This window comes from Lissotriton vulgaris, chromosome 2_1 (genome assembly GCF_964263255.1).
Source record: "Lissotriton vulgaris chromosome 2_1, aLisVul1.2, whole genome shotgun sequence".
Classification (NCBI taxonomy): Eukaryota; Metazoa; Chordata; class Amphibia; order Caudata; family Salamandridae; genus Lissotriton; species Lissotriton vulgaris.
In genome coordinates, this window is record NC_141687.1 from 336,935,926 (window position 1) to 336,952,356 (window position 16,431).

A 16,431-nucleotide genomic window follows, 5' to 3' on the forward strand; every position below is an offset into this window, starting at 1 on the left:
GGCGTTGCCTGCCTCCATGCGGGAGGCCTTGATAGTGCCACTCCTCAAGCCCGGCCGGGACGCCGCGGACGTGAGATCTTATCGCCCGCTGTCCATGCTAACGGTGGACTATAAGATCCTGAGTCGCATTCTAGCTTCTAGACTAGCCCCGCACATGACGGGCCTGGTGCACAGGGATCAGGCCGGGTTTATACCCACGAGGAGCACGGCGATGAATATCCGCCGCCTGGTGGGAATAATGGACGCCATCTTGGATGGAGAGGGGTCGCCGGCGGTTCTGTCCTTGGATATCGAGAAGGCCTTCGATAGTTTGGAATGGCCTTTCTTGGATGGAGTGCTGGAGCGGTTTGGCATGGGCGATGGGTTTCGGAGGTGGACGAGGGTCTTGTATAATTCGGCGACGGCGAGAGTTCGGTTGGGCGGCCTGGTATCTGCCGCGTATCCGGTGGGCAGGGGAACACGACAGGGATGCTCTCTCTCCCCTCTGTTGTTTGCCCTGGCGATGGAACCCTTGGCGGTCCATGCGAGGTCAGGCGAACGATACGCGGGAATGGTGAGTGATGGGCAATGGCATTATATATCGCTCTATGCGGATGACCTGCTCCTGTACCTAGCTGACACTTCGGGGGCACTGGTTGGAGCGATGGATCTGCTGTCCGAGTACGGCCGACTGTCGGGCCTTAAGGTCAACTGGGCGAAGACCTGCGTGTTTCCGCTGAGAGCGGGATCGCCAGCCCCTAGCAGCGACCTGGGTGTGGTGTGGGAACCCTCTTGCATCACCTACTTGGGTGTCCGCATCTACCACTCGGCTACTGACCTTTTGGAGGGTAACATTGGCCGCTGTGTCCGGTCACTGCGGGGTAGCTTGTCTTTCTGGTCGACCCTCCTGCTGACAGTTCTGGGCAGGATAGCGTTGTTGAAAATGGTGGCGCTCCCCCGCTTCCTTTATTATTTCCGAACGCTACCTGTTTGGATTCCCCAGGGGGTGTTTAAGGAACTGCGGTCAATGATTATTGGCTTTCTGTGGGGGCATGGCCGTCGCAGGATAGCCTTGAGCACGCTACTTCGCCCCAAGCTGGAGGGGGGCATGGCCGTACCCGACCTGGAGCTGTATTATTTAGCGGCGCAGTTGCAGGTCCTTACGCAGAACGTAGCCAGGGTGTTCCGGGGGCCGGAGGAAGACCGGGGTCGGGGGATACAGCGCCACGTGCTGTCGTACATCATTATGCAGCAACGGCTCGAATTACGGGCCCTCACCATGGAGGAGCGGACGCTCCGGCTGTGCTGGCAGAGGAGCCTCCGGAGAGCGAAGGCGTCACGACCTTATGCCCCGGAGATTCCGATCGGGATGTTGACGGCTTTGCCGCACGGAGGGGATTGGTCCCCGTTGATGGATTGGGAGGACGCGGGGTTGCAGGTGGTGGGTGACTTGTATATTGATGGGGCGTTGGCACCGTTCGACGTGCTTCGGGACCAGTTCGGACTGCCTGAGGGGGGCTTCCTACTACACGCGGCTGTAGTGGCTGCCATACAAAAGCACTGGAAAGAGGGGCTCCTGGAACCTGCGACGACTATGGCATGCCAATATGCGGTGATGGCGGCTGGTACATTCAAAGCTGTGACGTGCCTCCATAATAGGATGCTGAACGACGGGCTAGAACCACTCCATGGGCTCAAAGCTAAATGGGAGGGGAGCGTTGGCCGGCCCATACCGGACACGGCATGGGGCCATATCCTGCGACGCACGTGGAAGGGCACCAGGAACGCGCGCTTTCAGCAGGTCCATTTTTATGTGCTCCATAGGGCCTATCTAACTCCAGAGAAACTACAGCGGCACTTTCGGGTGCCGGATGCCTGTTGCCCCCGGTGCTCGTCCCTAGGGGCGGACATGGACCACTTGTTTTGGGGGTGTCCACAACTAGGAACTTATTGGGCGGAGGTAGGGGAACTCCTGAATGAAGTGACTGACAGGGAGGTAGAATTCGACATGGCGACGTGTCTATTGCTCTGGTTCCCGCATACTAAGCACACCAAGGTGACCAGTAAATTCATAGATCTGGGTCTGATATTGGCTCAAAGGGAAATATCGTGGCACTGGAAGGCCAGGGGGGGTCCCTCATTGCGTAGATGGAAGAGTGAGTTGCTGCGATGGTCTGACTGCGAGAGCGTGCTCCGGATGAAGCAAGCAGTGAAGTTGGGGAATGAGAAGGCTCTGGATGCGGCGCGTGCATGGGAGTTAGTGGTACAGGCTCTGCGTGATGCTTTGGTTGAGGACGAGGACGGCGAGGACTAAGCCGCTGGACACCGCGGGGCGAACACAGAAGTATGTCATTACGCACTGTAATGGAACCATCCAGTTCGGTAGAGCGAAGTACACACCTTAGCAGTTGCCAGGGGGGGGGGCGTTGGGGGGTTAGTTGTAGGGGGGCTGGGGGGGGCCGGAAGCCATTGGAGGGTAGCTGTTGGAGGCCTAGACCCACTGGGACAGGGGGTATTGAGTGGCGGGCGGACTGATTGGGTGGGAAGGCCTGGCACGAAGGCCCGAATAGCCTAGAGCAGGCCCCAACGGGGGCAATTACGTTGATACCATGGGGATGGCTGATGGGAATGTTGTTGCGGGTGGGGGGGTAAAAGCAGATACGTAAAACGATCTTGCGCCAGGGTCCCAATGGGACGTACACTGTGTTGTGCTCCTCTAGAGCGATCTGATATGCCGCCCGGCCTCCGGGATGCGGGCTGAATGGCTGTGTACAACTGTGAACTGTTATTGGACGGGGGGGCCCACAAGTGCACTGGCTGTTTACTTTTTCCTGCTGTTTATAACTCTGCAATAAAAATATAATTAAAAAAAAAAAAAAAAAAAAAAAATCAATTTTAGTAAAACTCAGATATTATTGTTAAGTACTATCACAACGATCGACCCGAGGAGAATTGATAAGGCGACATACTTGGGGGTTAGTATTAGCGCTAAAATTGAAAATATCGTCTATGATAATATAGAGCCCCTTATATATCGTACTAAGAAAGAACTACTTTGGCTACATAATTTACATCTAACTATTGGGGGTAGAACTAATGTTGTCAAGATGTTATTTTTTCCTAAGTTTTTATATTTTTTTCGAGCTATATGGTTACAATTCTCCCCACTAGTCTTTAAAATCATAGATACTATGTTTTCACGCTTTGTGTGGGGATACAATAGACCACGTAGAGCACTAAGATGGATTACCCTACCTAGAGAACGAGGTGGATGGTCACTACCCAATTTTAAACTATATTATTGGGCTACAGTGCTGAAATAAAGTGTTAGCCTATTAATGGCTAACTCGGATGGTCGCAACATACCCACTACGCAAGAACTGATCCTGGAGGATGGATGCGCTGGCTGTCTGTGGCGTCCTATAAATGACGACTATTTTAAAAAAGTGAAATTTAAGACTATTTTTAGTGTTGTCAAAGTATGGGGAAATGTTAAAAAACTAGTAGGTTTAGGTCGGTGAAGAAGTCGTGTTGGGTACGTCTAGCATCGCCCGACCAAACCAAATACAAGGGCTGATTTTTGTAGCTATAATCGTCTTCAGGCTGTGCGTCGCATCAGCATGGATAGATCAGTTTCTAGAATGGAGAACTAGGCTGCTTGCGACTTGCAGCCTGGAGGTTGCCATCTATAGAAACAAAGGGAGGGATAAGCGGAATAGGGGTTTGAAGATTTGGGCGCCACTGTTAGCTTGGATTCAGGAGGAATGATTGTGGGAATAATATACGTTGGCTATCTGCTGCAAATATGATATTTTTTCATCTGTATGTAAGTTTTTTCTTTCTTAAAACTGACTATGCTCAGTAATGTTTATGATGTAATAAAAAATGATGGGTACCTGTTCTCCGGGGGTGGGAGGGTGGTTTAATGTGTAATAAATTTGAAATTCAAATAAAAATTGTTTTTAAAAAAAAGATTTTGTTCAGCATTTATTATAGCCTGTAGCGATGGTGCAGATAAAAAGAAAGAAAGGAAAATAAAAAAAAGAAAGTAGACTACCTAGGTCGGAATTTATATGTCAACCAAAAATATGCAGTGGATCACTAAAAGGTCCAAACGGAACCCACCATTCACTTGGACAAATGCTTACTGACAAAAAACTATAGTTCTCAGGAACATTTTCTTTCCTTTGCACTAACTTAGCTGCCACCCATATGTCAGGATACGTTCAACTAGAACAATCCTCATCAGTGCAAAACAAGCTCAAAAGTCTGCAAATCTGTCTCCAACATCATGTTTTTTCTAATCACTTTAAAAAAAACAAAAAGGTTGTAACACCCGAATGCTGATTGGAAATCTTTCGCCACTTCTTCCAACAATCTTGCATTCTCTGCTCACTTAGATCTTTTTACATCTTTTGTAATTTAAAGCCACCTACTCCATTCTTATTAAAATACAATTTGCCTCTTTCTTTTCGCTGTCTGCTTCTCAAAGCCATTACTATACTGTAGTATGCAACACTATTTAGCCATTGTCATTTATCATTTTACAGCATTCTGCCCATTACCATTTCCCCACCAAAGCCTTTATTATGAGCCTTCTCTTTGATAACTAAGGGTCAGATGTGTACAGAATTTTAGCATTTGCAAACCCTTTGAAATAGTAAATCAAAGTGCTTGCTAATTCTAAACTCCTTTTTTTAGGTCGAAGCCTGGCGTTCACTGCGCAAGCAGTGTCGCGCAGGCGAGAATTTTTGATTTCCAGTATGGGGCTTTAACCCGCCTCTCTCTTCCATTGGCTAGCTCCATAAATGGCGGCTAGCCATTGGAAGAGAGATGAGGCAATCATTCTAGGAGCACATTCGTTGGCGTTCCTGTTTTTTTAAGCTCCGCCCCTTTTTTTACATCATGCAGCGGTGGGAGTTTGTTTTTTGTTTTTCTTCAAGGCATGTTTTTGTCATTTCCAACATGTTTTTTGCAGGGGTGGGCTGCGCAATTTATGTTGCCGGGATCCGTCTCCTGTCGTCTCCGTGTACCGTTGACTGTGGCTTGTTTAAAATTACTTTAAGAGAACATTTTGCATCTGCAGTTTGTTTTACTCCTCGAATGTGGCACCTTCCTCCTAGTTCCCGCAGCCTGCTACCACTTTCTCTCTGGCCCTTGAAAATGGGTTCCCATTTTTGAATTGTCTTATGCTTTACCTGGGACTTAATACAACATTCCGTAAAGAGTTTGAATCTTCCCGCAGCTACGGTGAGCGTTTGTTTTTTGCAAATGGCCGGCCCAAGAGTTCGAATCACAGAAAGACTCATTCCAGACAGGCCGAGGCGCGGCCGAGCTGAGAAGGTTGGTCAGTCCTGCCGGGCCATGGGGGAACGGTCCCTGGCTGTACATGCCCTTGTGGACTCGTCAGATAGGATCAAGGCCACATCCGCCCTATATAAGAAGGTAAAAGGAGAGTCCTGTGCGAGACCTCAACTGTTTACTTTCTATAACACGTGGGTTGAGTTAGGAATCGTCACCGCTTGGCTATCGATTTATTGATGCACAATGCCAGCCTGGCAGCAGGGCACATTCACGTTTCTAGATATAGGAGGGGTCCGATGCTTAGTGGTGCAGGTGTGCTTGCGGGATATCGCCTGAGCGTGTCTTTTTCGGGGTGTGTATGTTGCTTGTTTTAATTAATTGCTTTTGTAGCCAACATGTTGTATCTGCACAACTGCGGCTTCTTTTTGAGAAGCACAATGAATCCCCATGCAAGCGCTTATTTCTTTTCACTTGGCTGGCAGTGCCGTCCCCCTACCACCTCCCACCCGCTGCATTTCCTGTTCCCTCCCAGGTCACTGCTTGCCCGCCCCAACTCCCCTCGCATCTCATCCTTGCATGAATGTGTATGTAAACAAACTTTTTTAAATTAATTGCTTGTGTAGCCACCGTGTTGGATCAGCACACCTGCGGCTTCTTTTTGAGCAGCACAATGACTCCTGCATATGGAATTTACCCTTTTCGTTGAGCGTGAATTTATTAAATATTCAGAGCAATTTCTTCCACATCAAAGCGCCACTTAAAGCCCCTGCTCATTCCTCTGGGCTACTGGTTGGCATAAACTCGTCTTGTCTCGGTGCTTCTGCTGGCGTCGGTACCACTCACATGCTGTCCTCTTCTTCCGAGGTTCTGCTCCTTGTGGAACAGCTAGGAATCACGTAAAGCGCTCTGATACCTTCGGGCGAGTTCGCGCTATTTAAAACTATTGATTTAAATTAAATGTACGCTTGAGGAGGTGCTCTACCCTGCAACCCCGTCCTGCTCTCACATGATGCAGCCCGGTGCGCCGTCCCCCGCCCCAGGTGAGTTACTTGGGTAACCTCTGCTCCTTTCCTCTCCCTCCATCGCGCCCACGCTCAGTGTGCCCCCACGGTCACCTGGCTAACCCCTCTCCACCCCTCTTCGGGTCCACGTGCCACCTGCAGGTATGGGTGTGTGTATGAGTGTCAGCGTGTGATTAAATGGTGGGTGTGAGTGTCACCTGTGTGCAAGATGTGAGTGTCCGTAAGTTGTGTGTGTGTCAGCGTGCGTGTAAGCACGAGTCAGTGTGTACAAAAGTTATGGTGTGTGTGTCAGCGTGTGTGCAAGTTGTGTGTGCGTGGAAGTACGAGTGTGTGCATGTGTGTCAGTGTGTGCAAGTTATAGTGTGTGTATGTCAGCATGTTGTGTGTGGGAGAGTGTCAGCGTGTGTGCAAGTTGTGTGTGAGTGTCAGTGTGTGTGTAAGCATGAGTCAGCATGTGTGGAAGGTGTGGTGTGTGTGTGCCAGCCTGCAGCGCTGTGTGTCTCTGGGCCTTGGCAGACCCCGGCTGTTCCCCAGTCCAGGAGAGGAATGCACTCTCCTCCCATATCCTCAGCCAGCCTCCTCCGTCACTCCCTCCCACTCCATCCTCCTGCAGCCTCTCCTTCCCCAGGGACAGCAGCCCTCCCTGGCCCATCCCCAGCCCGCCCCACAACCTCACCCAGCCTCCCCAGTCACTGCTCCCCACCAATATCAACAGCAGTAACTAGAACAATACGGTACAGTGCATTTAATTATTTGCGTTACTGCGATCGATGCTGGCCTGGACTGTGCGCTCTTTAGGTTTTTAATGTGAACATTTTATTTACTGTTGTGATTTCATATAGCGCTAACATGGGTCGGAATCATCAGAGCGCTTTACAATAATGCAGAACATGTGAATAACAACCAGACTTGGCCTTTACGTAACTGATCAGTTGCCCAAATGACTCACGTTACTCCTGACCTGTGCTGTATCTGCTCGGTGTTCCTTTGAACATTACCCACCAGGCCTCACCATCTATCTTTTATTTTTAACAATAATAGCCAGTAACCCCCCCAGATCTCTGCTGATATAAATAACACAATTATTACTGCCCAGTACTACACCTTTGCAAATACACTTTGTGAAATATTGGCCAGTAGGTCACATATGTTTAGTTTATATGAAAAATATTGACTGGTAAGGACCAGTGCACGACTGAAACACACAAACATGACAATAGTGTGTGCAGCTGTGTATGAGGACATTTGCGAGAGATTAAGCTATTGGCATTGTAAATGACAACGCAATTTATTTATCGGTTTTCAAACCAACACATAAATAAAAAGTTTGTCATTTACAATGCCATTAGCTCTAACTGTTGCAAAGGCAAGACCGTTGCATTGTAAATGTTTGTCTAAACAAACAGCAATTCAGAAAAATATTCTGAATCCTACATGTATTTAGAAATGGATACTGAATAGATATTTGGAAGAAGCGTGATATATCCATGTTTTCAAAACGTAATCCAGTTGCAAAACATTGATAAATGGATTACCACCCCAAGCTGGGAGTTAGTAACTTTTCAAAGGGCTGGGGTCTCATGGGGGTTTCGTTCCTCGTTTATAGCCACAAAAAAAAAAAGTTTGGGAGTAGGCATGCTCTAATATTTTTTTCAAAACAAGAAGACAATAAAAAAAAGCGGTTTCATTTACAAAAAAAAAGTCAAGGAGGTGGTCTGCTGACACCAACATCACCATTCCTGTGATGGTCACCAATCCGAGTGAGGTACAATTTGGGATCTATATAATGAATATTAATGAGTTAGGACGGATTCGAACCCACTCCGATTCATTATTTTCTGAACAGATCTATTTGCAAATACTTTGTTGGTTAGCAAAATAATTTAATGAAAAGTAACTATGCAATATGCAACAGCTTACTGCAACATCAGATGTAGTATAACTGGCTCCAAATGCAAACAGACACTCCTTTCTGCTTTGATCTGATGTGGATGGTTTTTCAAAAATTGACAGTTAAAGTCTGCTAGAGGAGCATTTGGTGTAGCAAAACTAAGAACAAGATAAATACATGCAACCAAGTAAAAGACTCAAATGGGCTCATCACAAGGAAATCTTTTTATAATAACCATAGTAGTTCTGAAAGTCAATAAATAGGTTTTTAAAGAAACTTTTTCTGCATATTAAGAGGTGTTTTATGTAAAGTTGAGGCGATTCAGTTAATTTTCACTAAACCGGAGACCACAGTGGTCTTGTGTAAACAACCTTTAAATTGAAACATGTTGCCAAGATTAGTTTATGTGATGAAAACGAACCGAAACTGGCACTCTTTTCATCAATCCCAGAACCTTGAAAGAGATGCCGACCTTGCCGGAATGTGTAACTGCAACCTCCAAATCATGGAAAGAACGGCTTAATGGTAAAGTGGAATTAACTTGCTATGGCAAATAGACAACTTTTCATTTGTGAAAAGAGAAAGGTGTCACTTTGCTCTATGTAAAAAGTTCTTAAAAATCAATCTCGCACCAGCTACCATTGGCCGAGAAAGCTGCTTAAGCATTAAGGTAATGTTCTCCATTTTTAGGTCCAGTTTAACTACTCTCTAGTGCAAAATACCTATTGTCAGCTTAACAAGAACTTACAGGAGCTTAGAGCCCATCCCCTTGCTTACCATTAGCTGGCCTTATCACTCGTTTGGTTGCTTCATATTAGATGGCTTTGCTTATCCCAGCTTGCCAGTCTTGTGTTTGCCCATCCCCTACAGCATAGTCTCTTTATTTTGTTCTTCCACTTTTCGAGAATTACTTTTTTTCCTTTTTGCTTGAATAATCCATTAGAGCCTATGTGCTAGCTTACCAGCTGTCTCGAGTGCTTTTCTCCTCACATGCACTTCATGCTCCCCTCCACCCAGATCAAACTCATCTGATGCCTTAAAACACCTTGCTATGTCTCTCTATTCACCTTTTCGTTAGTTCAAATTTTGAATGCTGTATCTTTCAATTTAAAAGCTCGTAGTTTAGATGTGTAGCAAATCTTTCAGCCGCACAGAGGGCAGTAACGCAACTATCTTGAGGTGGTTAGCAGCCACTTGTATTTTCTTCTGGGCATATGAACCTTCGGCTGAAATTCACTCAACCTTTTTTGTAGGTCCTTACATACATTATGTTAGCTCAGGCCGCTAACATTTAAACTCGAAAGAAGTGACAAAAGGGGTTGCGCTGCACGCGACCCTATACTTTCTTATAGTATTTGATGGATTAATTTCAATAATCAAATGCCTTAATTTACTTATTTTTTTTTAAGTGTTCTAACTTAAGAGGTAGTTTAGTTTAACTTGCTGCTTGTCTAGAGCTTTCATGATAAAATATTTCAGTAACTTCTTTCCGGAATTGGAGTGGTGTTGTGTGTTCTTTGCCCAAAAGTTAATAAAGCATAATTTATAACCCTTATCGTAGGTAACCTTTTACCAAGAAACTTTGCCGGCAAAAAAAAAAAACTTACAAAAACAGTAAAACATAAATTTGTGTTGCAGGAATATGGGTGTGGTGTCCTATGCTAGTTAGCCGACTCAGCCTTTTAGTATTTCTTTTGAAAATGCTCTCACCCTGGGCTTTCCAAGCATGTACATCCTGCATTGCCGTTATCCTACTGGCAGACAGATCTGATCAGTCATGTGTTATTTACCACCCTACTAAATCAGTATCAACTCCCTACTTTTCAGTTTGAAGATGAATCCCAGACATGCTCCACTCAATCACAGCTATTATCTAGCTATTTAACAAGACACTTTTAAAAATGTGGCTCAGCTCTGCAAAGTATCCACTTACTAACAGGCTAACAACCTACATGCTCATTTTAGGCAACACACAAGAGAGCGATTTAGGGGGGGAAAATAGTAACATTTAATTTTGCGTTTAGATCTGAAAGAAGTGAATGAAGACTGAAAAAGCTAAAACTGAACCTTTTTGCTTAAAAATCATGAATCTACAGCCGAATCTGGGGTGTTTTCATGTACAAAACCTTCTTGTGCTTTCTTTTTTTATATATTTAAAGCTCTAACGAATTTCGACCGATGTAAAGACCAGATGACATGAAGAAACAACTGAACCAAAAAAAACTACCTATATGTATAGGAGAATATCATTCACCAGTTAACACCAATAATCTAATAATTTCAGATATCCGTCTTTAGGGACTGTAGGGTATGTCGTAGCATGTGAGACTAGTAGGCTGGTCTGAAATTATGTACATGTAGTAAACTTGGAGTCTAGTTGAAAAAGCGTACATCCTGAGCAACAAGAACATGGGTGATGTGCCCTTTGAGGATGGTAAAGGCTTAATGGAGGTGCGATGATACTCACTCTGATAGGGAAGTCTGACAAGTATACAAGATAATGACCAAACGAACGGCAGCGCAGGCTTAATTGTTCAGCTAGTTATGTTCAGTATAAAGGCGGCAGAAAATAGAAAGTATCTGCACTGTAAATATAGCCCTTTCTGAGAGGCCCTTTACTGATGAACTTGTATTTTTATTAGGGGTTTGTGGTATTCAAAGGAGTTACATAAAAACTCGTGTATATTCCGCAGAGTTCTGCGAGAGCGTGGAATGAGATACTTAGTGCTGATTTTTAGCACCGGGAGATAGTTCCATGCGGTAAAACCACATGGCACACCAGAAAGTGCGGTTTCTTTTTTCATGTGAGTAAACTGTTTACTCGAGTGGCGCCTGTGTTGAGAAATCTCGCTGGGGGGTGAACTCCTGCCTTAAATCGTGCTAGGGGACACAACTTAAAGTTGGCGAATCGCGCACAAGAAATATCTCTGCCACACAACGGTTTGCAGGGTTTTGCCAGAACTCTGTGCTTCAGGCGGAACAGAGAGCGCAAAACTCAGTAAACCCTTCCAGCAGACCAGAATTTCTTGCACACCCCTAATTTGTATGCTGTTGTAGGTCACAAGTACAGACAGCTGCAGCTATCTGTTCAAAGAACTCCTGTTACCGATACACACGGCCATACATAGAATATACAGAAGAGTGGGCTTTTAATAAGGCCCCTTCACCCATTGGTTGCTGAATATTTTTTTTCCTTTTTTTTTTTTAGAAATTGCTATTGGCTTGGTCCTCAAGCCAAAGCATTTCCTGGAAGGTTACATAAGGTTTTTTGTGGTAACATCTCCCTTGTTCTTCGGCCCCTTCTCTGTCTCCGTGTACCACCTACACTGTAGGATTGGACCTTGCCACCATTCTCCGTCACATGCACACTGGTGCTTTTGGTTTTGTCAGTGCTTGCTGAATTGTTTCACACTAAAATTTCTGCTGTGCATGCATCCGCAATCTTGTGATGGAGTTTGATTCTTTTTTATTTTTAAAATGCATAAAGGATGGGCACCATGCATGCAAGGCAACATCTAAAGCAAAATAAAACCACTGGCAAAGGGTGCGTGGTAGGTAAAAGAAACTAGACCTGTGGCTTTGCCTATGCACGTTTTTTTTGGGTTGCAGCACTTTTATTGTAGCATCAGAAGTCGTTAAAATAAAAGGGGATTTTGGTTTGTGCATTCATAAACTATCAGAGAAAACGCAAAAAAATGACAAAGTTAAGACCCAGTCACATGCTTACATCCATTTGTTATTGTACTGCAATAATGTGTATATTGTTCCCAAAATAGTGAAATATTTCAACAGAATTTTCCGTCTCTTGACACAATTTAGTCAACATACTCACATAATTTGTCCCTCCCATGTCCCCTAACTTAAATGGTCTTATCACAAGTGCAGGGCTCTTGACGTGAACGCAAGGATGAGAGAAAAAGTCGGACTGCCTCAACTTCTTGCACTTTCTTGTCTCAATTTTTGAGTTACGCTAAGGTCTTGTTGCAAGTATATGTAGACTTATCAATCAGATTCAAGGGGAACAAACTCAATAGAAAATCATGTTACTTCGTAATATGATATAACAGTGACCTTCTCAGAACATCATACCTCATGCATAATTAAGGAAAGGCAGAGATTCAGTGAAGCACTTTCATAATATGCATCCCTGTGTCACCCTGAAAGCACACATTCAATCATCCAGCAGTACAATAGACACCCGAACACAGCAGAGACAATTCATTTTTGTGGGCCATCACCTCCCTCCCACTGGCACTCGTCACAGAGACAGACCCCGCAAAAACATTCACACATCCAGCAAACCAGTCCTCGACCTCAGATCGCCAGGTAAAGAAAGGGACGTTCTCTTCCCAATGATGCATAGGCGACTGCTAAATGCCGTCCACCAGCCCACTCAAACACCAAAATCATATACGCACTGCTCAGAGACCACAGAACACCACCACCAACCAGAGATAGACCACAACATACAATACCTCCAACATATGATGACAGAATGTCTCGGACTGGTTTAGGATGGAAACTAAGCCATCTTGAGCTAAGGGACCACGACGCAAACACCAGAGCCAAGAGGCTATGCTAACGCAGATTGTGCAACAACACAAATTATTTTATTGTAGCCGGTTCAGCCTTAAGGAAGATTGAAAATGAACTGCCCGGTAAGTGAGATTTTTAATGCTGTGTAATAGGTCACATCAAAAATGAATATCCATGTGCCTGGCACTAGAAGCTAAGAGAACAGAATCCCATACGCAGAGGGACCCACTGCCTCTGTTAGTAAGCTCGGTTGAAGCTGGAGTATTAAAAAAAATAATTATGCGAACGACTCCTGCAAAAGTTTTCAAAGATTTCCAAACACATTTTGCCAGTCTCTGAAAAGACCCACGTGCTGGAGAAATGCCCGGGTCGCAGCTAGATAGAATAAGCTAAAACCAAGCTCTGGCCTTCGCTCACTTTGAAAGGAAGAAAGGTTGACAGTCCCGACGCATTTAATTGAGTGGTTTCTGAGATTAGGCGAGCTACATTATTTCATAATAGCACTCTCACTGAACTCAACCACCCACATTCCGGATGTCCTGCTAAAATAAACAGTAAATACATGCCCTGGGACTATAATTAGGAGATCAAACCAAAGAACATTCCATCCAGGCTTCAATGTGGGTTTACATTCAGCGTGATCTACGTGGCATTTTTTAAGCTATGGATCCAGCCACTCTGGCAGCACACAGGCCAGCAGGCTCAGCACCATACAGGTTATTTATCTTTAATGCCACAACAGACCGCATTACCGTTGGGGACTCTAAAGTGCTATTGGATCTCTTCAAGTCTGGATCCGACATAATCAGACGGGGCAAAGATTGAGGCTGTACACCAATAACCTAAAACCATTCTTAAAGACCATAAGCCTATTTCAAAGAACTAAACATTACCAAAGCAAGCAACAGAAGTCAAATGAGTTAACAATAATGAAGAACAAGGATCACAACTGAGATAGCAGTCGCGAGCAATACATGGGTTTAAATTAAAAAAAATATAACCAGATCAAGCGCCCAACTTCCAGGCACAGGTCTCAAATCCTTTGATAACAGCTTTTTAAAACAAACATTTGCAATGCAATAGGTCTTGCAGTAGTTAAAGTTTGAGCTACTGGCGTTGCAAATAATGATGCAACGCCAATAGCTCGCACTTTCAATAATGGGAGACCTAATGCATTGCAAATGCTGGTTAGCCTTGCTACGTGGACGAGTGAGCAGTGACTGAGCCCGCAGTCATGTAGTAATTCCCCAAAACAAGAAAAGCACATGACTGATGCTGCAGCCCATTGTGAACCTCCCCTTCTTGTCAGCATCCATATGTACAAAGCACAGATTAAAAACAAAGGGATGACCGACCGGCTGAGACCCACGGGAAACGAGATTCAGGCACCGGACTTCAGCAGTGGTGTTCACTCTGATCAGTCCAAATAAATAACAATAACGCAGAGGGAGAAAGAGAGAGAGATGCGCCTGCTCAGCTGCTGCTGGCAGTGTGTGGCAGTGTGTGAGCGGATATCAAAGCCAAAATAGGCCCCACCTCCGTTGAAAAGAAGTGAGAAGCAAGCACACGCATACCAAAAGAAACACAAGACATTCCGCAGCGCAAGCGCTGCCTAGGCAAGACCTAAAACTTTATGCCCACATCCTGAACACAGCTTGTCTTGAAGAGACAGCGATGCCTAGGAGAGACCTAAAAATATGAAATTCTATGGTCCCAGAGCTAGGTATCGATTTGGAGGGTGTCCGTCACCACAGTTCGCCAACACTGCCAGCTTTATAATTAGCCAGACAGGGCAAGTCAGGCCACCAATAAGGCACGTGGGTTTTAGGAAGCCAGTACGACTCCAGGGGCCAACATAATATAACAAACAGTCATAGCCTGCGAGAGAGCCAGGACCGCAATTTAAACTTTTATAGATACACCATCCATTTACATCTCGGGCTGCATTACTACAGTGTCAATACACCTCCGGTGGTTTTGGCATGCAGATTAGTCACGTCATGCAGCAAAGCCGGTTTATAAAAATATGGAACGCTGGCAAAGAGCTATATGAATAAAGCATCCTAGGTGACATTTTAAAAAAGACCAAAAAAAGAGTGCTTTCGTAAATCTCAATTATGACTAAAATACGCACCCCCACACAGCAGAAAAGATATGTTGTACGATTATCTACAGCGCACGCTTGAGGGTGTTTATTGTGGGATTTCCACCCAGAATCAAGGCACTGGTATGTAAACTAGAAAAAAATCCACCTTTCACAAAAAATACTCTGAACACTGACGAAACCTAAAGGGAACATGACCACTGTCAGCCAAAGACAGACGTCTCTAGTTTAACAAACAGACAACTCAGCTTATCTGGGGTTTATCAGTGACACAGTTTGTGGCAAGCCTCTTCACTTGCTCCTGGGCAGCCAGAGGTCAATCGGCAGAATAAGTGTTGTTTTAGGAACTCTGGTACCATGCACTCTAATTTAATTGAGCACACTTGATTCTACAATGGTAGCTAGGTCGATACGCATATGTTGGTGTAGGTTAGGGAGTCAAAGCCAGTATGACAACACTAAAACACTTGTTCAATTGAAGTCTCCTTACGTGTTGTGCGCTGAGGCATCAGAGAGTGGTGGAGACAAAAAGAGAAAGACCAAGGAAAACCATAGAGCGAGAGAGAGAGGTGATTAAGGTGCCTCGCGTTGCTGGAGCCGGGTCCGCAAGGGCCTTGACCGGTCGTAAGACCAGAAGCAGGAAAATCCAAACAGCTCTGGGCATATGCTCCTGCTTAATGGCTGGTCTTGCACTGTAGTCGTCATTAAGTAGGTCCTGGGAAGGGGGTAACGCAACGGCAGAGCATTAGAGAGGTGTGTAGGAGCGGTACGAGGTGAGAAGAGGCCACAGAGAGGGTAAGAAAGGGGTGAATAGAAGCTAGAAAGATGGCCAAGGTCCGAAAAAGAGTGCAAGAAATAGCACGAAGAGGCAAGAAAAGCGAGAGAAAGTACACGGAATAGTCACAAATAGTGAGAAAAGAGTGCAAAAAATTACACAGAGGCAAAAAGAGCAAGTGAAATGGTACACAAAAATGTCAGAGAGTTTTATAAACCAGATAGTTAACAATACGTTCCTGAAAACTGCTCCAATTGCTAGAAAGGATGTGGACTTGGAGGGGATATGCTACACATTTGGTGGGAATGCACTTAACTGAAAGTTTTGGAAGGTGGTTTTGGGGGATGATCAAGGAAGTATTGGGGTATGCCTCCGTACCTGAAAATCCATGGGGAATAGATACTGGGGTTGTAGCCTCCAGGCAATTTGTGCATGCTGAGGGCAAAGTTCAGCCCCATCTAGCATTTTATGAGCAGCCAAACTACTTATTGAAGATTGATGGAGGAAGAGGGAACCTCCGACGAATTGCCATGCACAACTTTGGAACTTACTAGCTTTAATACAAACTGTCATACAGATCCTACTTTCTCAGTAAGGCTGTGCGTTTGTGGGATACATAAGTGTCTAAACTATATGGGACTGATTTTACATACACCATTAGAATATATTGGCCTGGTGCCTGGCCAGCTCACAGTGCTCCATCAGCAACTGCATTCTTGTGTATAATATATATGTTGCAATGATCAATAGACTGAAGCAGACCTATGTCACCAGTTTCTAAGGCCGTGAAGCACTTCTGATCATGGATCCAAGCTCAGAG

At 45.1% G+C, this 16,431-nt stretch overlaps 1 protein-coding gene across 1 annotated transcript in view; it reads right to left on the bottom strand.

Moving 5' to 3' along the window:
* The window catches only part of CPD (carboxypeptidase D), an 839,931-nt gene that overhangs the window by 777,105 nt on the left and 46,395 nt on the right, over nucleotides 1-16,431 (bottom strand). The window lies entirely within an intron of this gene.